Raw genomic sequence first — 10,243 nt, 5'->3', positions numbered from 1 at the left:
CTTTTGCTGAGAATGGCTTTGAACTTGTGATCTTCCTGCCTTAGTCTCCCAAGCCACTGGGATTATAGGCATGTGCCACTGTGCCTGGCTATGGTCTCTCTACATTCTAACTAATGGAGGTCAGTTTCCATCATATATATTTTCTTAGGAATGTATCAGTTCTTAGGAGCTCATATCTGGTAAAATTATAACTTTGGGAATCTGGAAAAGCCTGGATTGAGATGATTTGTTTCCTCTGTGTGCTAAGGGATACTACCAAACTGGAACTTATTTATTTCTTGGATTAGGGTGTCTCATATTGTGAGTGTGCTGTAAATGGAAATGCCAGAACTCCATAAGACTTGGGCTAACATAAATTATTAGGAAAAATTTTTGGTATTAGTATTATTAGTCTTTTCTACCCAGTTTTGCCAATTTTGTCTATTTCTCAAAATTGTTTTTCCTTCCCTTTCTTATTGACACCAGAAGCATCTTGGTTTTATTGTTAGTTCATATAGTTAGCATGTATTTTTTTCTGTTTACCTCTTTAATAGAAAATATATTATAGCCCTTTTAGGTACCTGGTTTTATTTGTAATACTTAGATTAAGCTGCTCTACTTTGTCTAGTCTAATACTATTCCTCAGTGGTATGGATAAGCAGCAAAGTTTCGGTTTCTGGGTTGGCCATATTTTTAGGGCAACCTTGGTGTTTGTATCCATCTAATTTTAGCCTTAGGATTTCTTCCTCCCTCACTCCCTTCTTCCCTGTTTTCTTTACTCTCTGCCTCTTTTTTCGTTCTTGAGAACTTTCATTACTTGTGAACCCAGCAATGCATTTAGGTGTATTTGTTTTAACTTATCTGGATGTTTCACAGTGAAAGAGTATTTCAGAATATCTAGCCTACTTACCAGAAACAGAAATCTTATAGACTGTGTGTGTGTGTTGTTAGGCATTAACCCAGAGTCCTGTACATGGTAGGCAAGTGCTATACCTAGTTATAGTCCTAGTCCACCTTAGACTTCATTTCAAAAAACTGGGTTCTGGAACTAGGGGTATAACACAGTGATAGAATGTGTACTTAGCACATGCTAGACCCTGGGTTTGATTCCCAGCACCAAATAAAAAAAAAGAAAAAGAAAAAAAAATTTAGGCTTATTTAAGGATTTTGCAGTGAAATCTGAGAAACACTTATTCTCTTTCTTCCTGGAGTTATTTATTTATTCATTTGTTTGTTTATTTATTTATTGGTACAAGGGATTTAACCCAGGGGTGCTTTACTGCTGACCTACCATATCCCCAGCGCTTTTTGTTTTTCATTTTGAGACAGGGTCTCACTGAGTTGCTGAGGGCCTTGCTTATTTGCTAAGGCTGAGATCAAACTTGTGATTCTCCTGTCTCAGCCTCTCAAGTCACAGGAATTATAGGCATGAACCACCACTCCTGGCTTTTTCTGGTTATTTTAAAGTTAATTTTTATAAAACAGAGTAATATATTCATATCATTTTAAAAGTCAGATAATATTTAAGTCTTCAATAAAAGGAATAGTCTCTTTGTGCTTTCTGTCTCAAGTCCTGCTTATCAGAGGCAACAGCTTTGACATGGCTATTTTTTTGTAATGTTGACCTTCATATTCATTTTTTTTCTTTTTCTTTTTTAATTTATTTTTCTTGTAAACAATGGGATACATGTTGTTTCTCTTTGTACATGGAGTAACAGCATACCATTTGCGTAATCATACATTTACATAGGGTAATGATGTTTGATTCATTCTGTTATTGTTTCCTTCACCCCCACCCCGACCCCTCTTTTCCCACTATACAGTCCCTCCTTTCTCCATTCTTGCCCCCCTCCCACCCCCCATTATGTGTCATCATCCGCTTATCAGTGAGATCATTCGTCCTTTGGATTTTTGAGATTGGCTTATCTCACTTAGCATGATATTCTCCAATTTCATTCATTTGCCTGCAAATGCCATAATTTTATCATTCTTTGTAGCTGAGTAATATTACATTGTATATGTATACCACAGTTTCTTTATCCATTCATCAATTGAAGGACATCTAGGTTGGTTCCACAGTCTGGCTATTGTGAATTGAGCAGCTATGAACATTGATGTGGCTGTATCTCTGTAGTATGCTGATTTTAAGTCCTTTGGGTATAGGCTGAGTTGTGGGATAGCTGGGTCAAATGGTGGGTCCATTCCAAGTTTTCTAAGGAATCTCCACACTGCTTTCCAGAGTGGCTGCACTAATTTGCAGCCCCACCAGCAGTGTACAAGTGTACCTTTTACCCCACATCCTCTCCAACACCTATTGTTGCTTGTATTCTTGATAATCGCCATTCTAATTGGGGTGAGATAGAATCTTAGGGTAGTTTTGATTTGCATTTCTCTTATTACTAAAGATGTTGAACATTTTTTCATATGTTTGTTGATTGCTTGTAGATCTTCTGTGAAGTGTCTGTTCATATCCTTAGCCCATTTGTTGATTGGGTTATTTGTATTCTTCATGTAGTTTTTTTTTTTTTGAGTTTTTTATATATTCTGGAAATTAGTGCTCTATCTGAAGTATGAGTGGCAAAGATATTCTCCCACTCTGTAGGCTCTCTCTTCGAATTGCTGATAGTTTTTCTTTTTCTTTTTGGTATTGAAGACTGAACTCTGGGAGTCACACATGCCAGTCAAACACTACCACTGAGCTATATTCCCAGCCCTTTTTACTTTGTTTTGAGACAGGATCTCATCAAGTAGCCAAGGCTGGCCTCCACCTTGTGATCCTCCTGCCTCAGCCTCCTGATAGCTGGGATTACAGGTGTGCACCCCTGAACCTGGCCATATTTTCAAATAATATGCTTTTGTGTATGTGTGGTCCTAGGGACTGAACCTAGGGGTGCTTTATACCTAGGGGTTATAATTCTAATGGACAGAGTATATATATTTGTGTTGATTCAAGGTTCTTTGCGCTTTCCAGTAAAGAACTTCTGGCTAAAAATCAGTTGAAGATCATGTACAGGAAATATTTGTTTGTGATTTCTCCTTTCATTCCTTTGTTCCTTCCTTCCTTCCTTCTGTGATGAGATCTTTCTATGTTGTCAAGATTGGTTTCAATTCCTGGACTCAAGTGATTCTCCCAAGTAGCTGGGACTACAGGTGCACACCACTGTGCCCAACTGAGATTTTCAAAGAAATGAAAAATAGAAAATATTTAATCCATTTAAAATATGGGCTTAAAAGAAAACATAGAAATTCTTTAATTCAATGTATAAAACCATGTTATTTATATATAAGTAATGTCTACAACTTAGCTGAAGAAAGGAGAATTGGAACTGGATTCTGGCCTTTCTTTCATTCCTTGTCTTAGCATCGGTGCAGAGGGAAGAGGAACAAAGAGTAAGCATTTGTAGATAAGGTTCTACCTATTTAACTCAGAACTCTCAAGTGTTAATCTTTTTTGGTGGGGGATGTTAGTGGTATTGGACCTAGAGGCATTCTGTCACTGAGATATATCCCCAGATCTTTTCTATTTTTATTTTGAGACCAGGTCTTACTAAGTTGCTGAGACTGGCCTCAAACTTGCAATCCTTCTGCTTCAGCCTGCTGAGTGGCTAAGATTATAGGCATGAAACACTGCATCTTGGATCAAGTGTTAATCTCTTCTTTCCATGAGAGACAAATTTTATAGTATCTGTACTGTTAGAGACCATCTCTCTCAGCAAACAAAGCTCTAATCTGGGGAACTCAAAGGAAGGAATCAAACTAGAATCTCAGATTCCTTGCTCTGTCCATCCCTGGGAATCAAAGAATGATGGAGCTGAGCAGTGGGTCTTGCTAGGTGTGAGATGGGGTGGAATGACTATCTGGAGACAGGCTTCCAGTCTTTATTTTGGACAAATTATTTTTAACAATTCCCTGAGACTTAGAGTTCTCCTTGAAATCTAGCCTTGAACTTGTAATTCTGCCATTTTAGCATCCTGAGAGTAAGTAGAATTACAGGCATGTGCACTGGCTTGGTTTAAGAAAACTCTCTCTTTTTAATGTTTTCTTTTTTCCTTATTGTTTACTGGCTCATTATAGCTGTACATAATGGTGGGGTTTTTATTTTTTAATTTATTTTTTATCTGTTCTAATTAGTTATACATGAAAGTAGAATACATTTTGACACATTGTATAGGATGACTGGATCAAATGGTGGTTCCATTCCAAGTTTTCTGAGGAATCTCTATCCTGCTTTCCAAAGTGGTTGCACCAATTTGCAGTCCCACCAGCAACATATGAGTGTACTTTTTCCCCACATCCTTGCCAACATTTGTTGTTGCTTATATTCTTTTTTTTTAACATGGTAATTTATTTTGTGCAGTTGTTCAAATCCATTGTTTTAAATTTTTCAAAAGGCACTTTAAAAAAAATTTTAAAATACATTTTTCTGATTTCATGTTGATCACTTAAAATAAGCAAGTCACCAGACATTTTTAAACCATTCATAACACAATTACTTTAAATAACTTTTAAATTCCAAAACACAAACATTCACTATATAGTACAACACACCACTTAGCAGTAAGAATAGTTTCCCTCAAATATACTTAATGTAGATTATTAATTTGTAGAGCCTTGCAAAGTTATTCAAAACTGAAAACTAGAGAGGTAAAGGAGTTGAAATGGAACACAACTCAACTTTACAACTACTTTCTAGAGTTGGTTTCTCTAAGAGAATTAGTAAACATTCTAAATCTGTGTTAAATGTTCTATTTCAACTGATACACAAATGTCATTGTTTTAATCAATAGAGGTTACATTTAGCATAACATATACCACAGTTTCCCTCTCAGATTTAAATATGTTTCTGTCAAACCTACTATAAAGAAGTAGAGAAAAAGCACAAATGAGTTTTTTCGTTTTTAAGAAGAGGGTGAGTGGGTAGGATTCAAGTAACTACCTCCTTTAATAAAGTGGAGGATTAGTTTTAAATTGTAAATTTTTAAGTAGGGCAAGTATCCTGAGGGCCAGCAGGCATTATTTTTAGACATTTAATCCTGGGGAAACCTAAAGTTAGTAGGAATAAAATTATCAGCAACTCATACTAATTCTAATCACCTCTAACAGTCAAATTAATCTTAATGAAGGCAGATTTAAGAGTAACTGCAAGTGGTACTTATAAAGGAAATAAAGAAATAAATACAAAGGAGCAGAAATTATCAGCCAGTTCTAATGAACTGAAAATTTAAATGAAGAATTAAAGACTAGATATGATCTGATCACTCAAGTGAGGGAGTCTTTCAAGTACAACAGTGCCTCAATCTGGTAATACAGTTTGATAGTAGGCTCAAGGAAGTGAAAAATAAACAATTATGAAAATAATCAGCAAGTTTAATGCTCAAGTCTAATTACCATATTCAAAAATATTAAAATTGGTCAGCATTTTCTAATCTTCTTACAGTGACAAAAACTCTTCTGAAAATTAAGGTATTTAAAAACGAAGGAACAAAACCCTGCTTTAAACCTATGAACTTCCCACCTTTGCAAGCGTACTGTTATTAGAGTGTGCTTATAAGACAGCAAAAGCCTTATGCTTTGAGACCACACTAAAATAATTTATCCACATGATAAAAATCTTAAGCTAAAGATGGTGACTTATCATGAAATTTGGTTTTATATGCTTTATCAAAAACAGAATTATTTTGCTTCTTAGGTCATGTAAGATAGTGCTGGGGATCGAACCCAGGGTCTTGTGCTTGCAAGGCAAGCACTCTACCAGCTGAGCTATCTCCCCAGCCTTGAAAGATTTCTATACAGAACTTTCACTTAGAATGAATTTCTCAATGGGATTTCAGGGTTCTGTGTCAGAAATGCAGAAGTTCTTCACTGCAATACTTGACATTTTACTTCGGTTCATTCACATTTTTCATTCACCGGTTTCCTAATTTTATTTTTGGATCTTCATTTTTGTTTGCTTGACTTATTTCCTTTGATTTATTCTCAGGTAGGGCAGGTTGATATCTATATAAATAACCATGTGGACAAAGATGATAAATAAGGTATTCTAATTCATACTTGTAGAATCAACATAGTGAAAAGAAACTGCCAGATCAGAACAGCAACCAGGATCCTCTATAGGAGCATAGTAGTTATAATTCCAGTACCAAAAGGTTCTGGGTAGATAACCTTTGATTAAGTGTACAGGTTCTGGTACAAAGGGATGAAAGTTTTTCTTTTCCAGTGGTATCTCTGGAATCCCCAGCTTCTGTGTTCATGATTTCCATGCATTTTCCCAGGTCTGTCTTCAATGGAGAAACTATGCGTACATTTGTCTGTTTTAAATGCATCAACAAATCTCTTCAAGGCTTATTTGCTTAGTACGTATCCTGCTCCCCAACTCATGTAACCCTGCTTTACATAGGGCTTAAATCTTCTCCCAAAGTAAATGGTTTTTTTAGGGTCATACTTTGAAAGCAGTCATCTCAAATTGTCTAGTATGACATATGTATCATCATCTGCTTTCATAAACCAATCAGCATCTTTTAAATAACGGTCACTAACACACTGAAAAGCTTTAATTGTTTTCCAGTAGAGTTGATCTCTGCCTTCTTTGATTTTTTAATCCCACAGTAGGAAAGTCTTAATTTTCTTCTGAACTCATAAACAACATTACAACGTTGAGCCCATGTAGCTTTGGTGTGTTTGACCTTTTTCTCTAGATTCTGAGGGTCTGTCATAACCCAACAAAAAATTTTAACTTTCTGAAAGAGGTTTTCAGCGATGTCTGTGTTCTCCTCTTTATGTTGGCTAGAATCTGCATTGATGTTCATTTGTCCTTCTAGATGATTCTGTCCTTTATCATCTGAATGCCCAGCATGGGGATCATTATGAAGAATATTGGGCTGTGTGTCACCCTGTTCTCCCAACAAAATACTAAATAGCTGAGAGCATAAAAAAAACCAAAACCTATTGTTGATCCACAGAGGAAAGTTAAAAATTCAACCAAGATTTAGAGGCCTTTTCCTGAAAGTATATTTCTGATATCAGCAGCTGTTCCCTCTTGCCCCTCCTGGGGAACAGAGAGTGGGGCTATATAGGGCTGGTGACCTTTGCTCGTCTGGGCAGCCCCAGAAGTGGCCCGGGGTCGCTAGCCTGGGCCACCCACTACCACCCAGAACATTCTCCAGTGGAGTTGGCAGCAGCAGCAGAGGCAAACCCAGCATGTGTTTTGTTACTTGTGTTCTGAAATGAGACAGAATCTCAGTGTAATTTTAATTTGCATTTCTCTAATTGCTAGAGATGTTGATCGATTATATTTCTTCTGAGAAGTGCCTGTTCAGTTCCTTAGCCCATTATTGATTGGGTTATTTGTGTTTTAGATGTTGAGATTTTTGAGTTCTTTATATATCCTGGAGATTAGTACTCTATCTGAGGTATGTGTGGTAAAGATTTTCTCCCATTCTATATGCTCTCTCTTCACGTTATTGATTGTTTCCTTTGCTGTGAAGAACCTTTGTAGTTTGATTCCGTCCATAATGGTGGGTTTTATTGTTACATATTTGTATATGCACACAATATTTACAATATAATTTAGCCAATATTCCCGTTTTTTCCCCTTTTCCTCCCTCGAGTCCCTTTTCTCCAGTCTATTGATCGCCCTTTGATTTTTCACTACATATTCTGCTCCTTGGCCTGTCCCTTCACCACACAGTTACCCTACTTCCATTACATATTCTTCTCTACTTTCCTCATGTGACAGAAAACATGTAATCTTTGGCCTTCTGAGTTTGGCTTATTTCACTTAACATAATGGTCTCAAATTCCTTTCATTCTTCCAAATGACATAATTTCATTCTTTTTTTATGGCTCATAAAACTATTGTGTATGTGTTCCACATTTTCTTTATTCATTCGTCTGTTGATAGATACCTAGGCTGGTTCCATATTTCATCTATTGTGCATTGTGCTGCTATAAACATGAGTATAAACATGTATAAAAAAAGTATAAACATGGGTATGCATGAATCACTATAGTATAATGACTTTAATTCTTTAGGATAAATACTGAGGAGTGGTATAGTTGGGTAGTCCCATTACTAATCTTTTGAGGAACCTCCATACTGACTTCCATAATTCGTACTAATTTACAGTCCCACTAACAGTGTAAAAGTGTTTATTTTTTTCCACATCCTCCTCAGTATTTACTATTATTTGTATTCTTTTTTCTTGGGGGTACTAGGGATTGAACTCAAATTATTTGTATCCATTTTTTAGTTGTAGATGGACACAACACCTTTATTTAATTTATTTTTTTAATGTGGTGCTGAGAATCGAACTCAGTGCCTCACACATGCTAGGCAAGCTCTCTACCACTGAGCCACAACCCCAGCTCAGATTATTTGTATTCTTGAGGGCTATCATTCGGACTGGAGTTAGATGAAATCTCAATGTAATTTTAATTTGCATTTCCCTAATTGCTAACTATGTTGACTTTTCTTTCACATATTTGTTGGTCTTGTAGTTCTCTTGAGAAGTGTCTGTTTATTTTAGTCTGTTTAGTACTGAATCCTAGTTTCTTATTCAACTGTTTTCCATTCCTAACACTTTGCTTTTTCCTTCTTCCTTCAGAATACTCAGATCCTGTTCTTTAGCTAGACCTCACTTTGTTTCTGGATGATACACTTACTTGACCTACTGTCTCAGAATATCAACCTCTTACCTTTTTATTTATTTTTTAAATACTTATTTTAATCATCAAGATAAAATTCTCATACAGTAGAATTCACCCCCTTTAAAATATATAATTTAGTAGTTTTTAGTATATTTTCAGGTTGTAGCAATCACAACCATCTAATTTGAAAACATTTTTATCATCTCACCAAGAAGTGTACCTATTAACACTCCCCATTCCATTCTTTCCCCAAACCCTGGGAACTACTTGTTTTCTTTTTGTCTATATTGATTTGACTGTTGGATATCTTTTTGTGTTAGCTTTCCATCACTATAACAAATATCTGATATATCAACTTAGAAAGAGAAAAAGGTTATTTTGGCTCACAGTTTTAGAAGTATCTGTCCATGATTGGTTGGCTCTGTTGCTTGGGTTTGTGGTGGCACATAATAGCAAGAATACATGGCAGAGCATAACTGCTTACTTCATGACCAGGATGTGAAAGAGGCTACACATGCTCCCAGTCAGCTAAAGACCTCCCACTGAGCCCCACCTTGTAAAGGTTCTACCATCTCCCAGTCGAGGTATGGGCTGGGGACCAAGCCTTTAACACATGAACCTTTGGAGGACATTTATCCAAACCACAGTACTCATGTAAGCTGAATCATATGATATATATGACCTTTTGTATGTGTCTTCTTTCATATAGCATATTGGCATCAGCTGCTGCCAGTATTCTGCTCCCCTCCCACACACACCATTTTACAACCCAGATCATCAGTCTTTGAACATCCTAGCCAGCCATTGGTCCACGTGTCAGCCTGTGAACATTCTCTGCAATCATTGGTTCAGATTTGTCAGCCTGCAAACATTCTCATCAGTCACTGATCCGTTGTTATTAGCCTGCAAAACTCCACTACTTAAGAATAGCTCCACCACCATTTTCTCCCCCCCCACTCTCACTCTTGTGTGTGCTCTCTCTCTCACTTTTTCTCTGTCTGTCTCCTCCTCACTCTCACTCACACTTGCTCTCATGCTTGTTCTCTCTCTCCTTCTCTCTCTCTCTCTCACTCTCACGCTCGCTCTCTCTCACCCTGTGGGCAGCCACTCTGCCTGTCTGCTTAATAAAATCTCTTGCATGAATCCCTGTGTCTGGAGTGGTTTCTAGGTGTTCATAGCATAAGTTTTGTTGTTGTTGTTTTGTTTTTTAGCATAAGGTTTTTAAAATCCATTCATATTGTAGCATGCATTGGTACTTCATTCTTTTTTGTGGCTGAATAAATATTCCATTATATGGATATAATGCACTTTAAAATCTGTCAATTGATAGACATTTGGGTTGTTTCCAACTTTTGGCTGTTGTGAATAATCCTGTTATAAACATTTTTGTGTATATGTTTTGGGATATATGTATTTTGATTTCACTTGTATATGTCCTTGGAATGGAATTTCTGGTCATATAATAATTCTGTGTTTAACTTTGAGGAATCACAAAACTAGTTTCCATAGCAGCTTCACCATTTTACAGTCTCTCAGAAATATACAAAACTTCCCTCTTATTTATATATATATAAATATATATATAAAACTATATTTATATATAATATATATATTCCCT

The 10,243-nt window shown here is 36.4% G+C and overlaps 1 pseudogene across 1 annotated transcript; it reads right to left on the bottom strand.

Annotated features, from left to right (window-relative positions):
- Positions 1 to 5,777: 5,777 nt before the first annotated feature.
- On the bottom strand, positions 5,778 to 9,141 carry LOC306645546 (glycoprotein-N-acetylgalactosamine 3-beta-galactosyltransferase 1-like; annotated as a pseudogene). Its single transcript has 2 exons — positions 9,110 to 9,141; positions 5,778 to 7,024 (listed from the first exon to the last, which is right to left on the bottom strand). The product of its transcript is annotated as a glycoprotein-N-acetylgalactosamine 3-beta-galactosyltransferase 1-like (transcript).
- Between the last annotated feature and the right edge of the window lie 1,102 nt (positions 9,142 to 10,243).

The sequence above is a fragment of the Sciurus vulgaris genome (assembly GCF_902686455.1).
Source record: "Sciurus vulgaris genome assembly, chromosome: 15".
Classification (NCBI taxonomy): Eukaryota; Metazoa; Chordata; class Mammalia; order Rodentia; family Sciuridae; genus Sciurus; species Sciurus vulgaris.
Note: the sequence above shows the minus strand (reverse complement) of the source record. Positions and strands in the feature narration are given on the sequence as shown.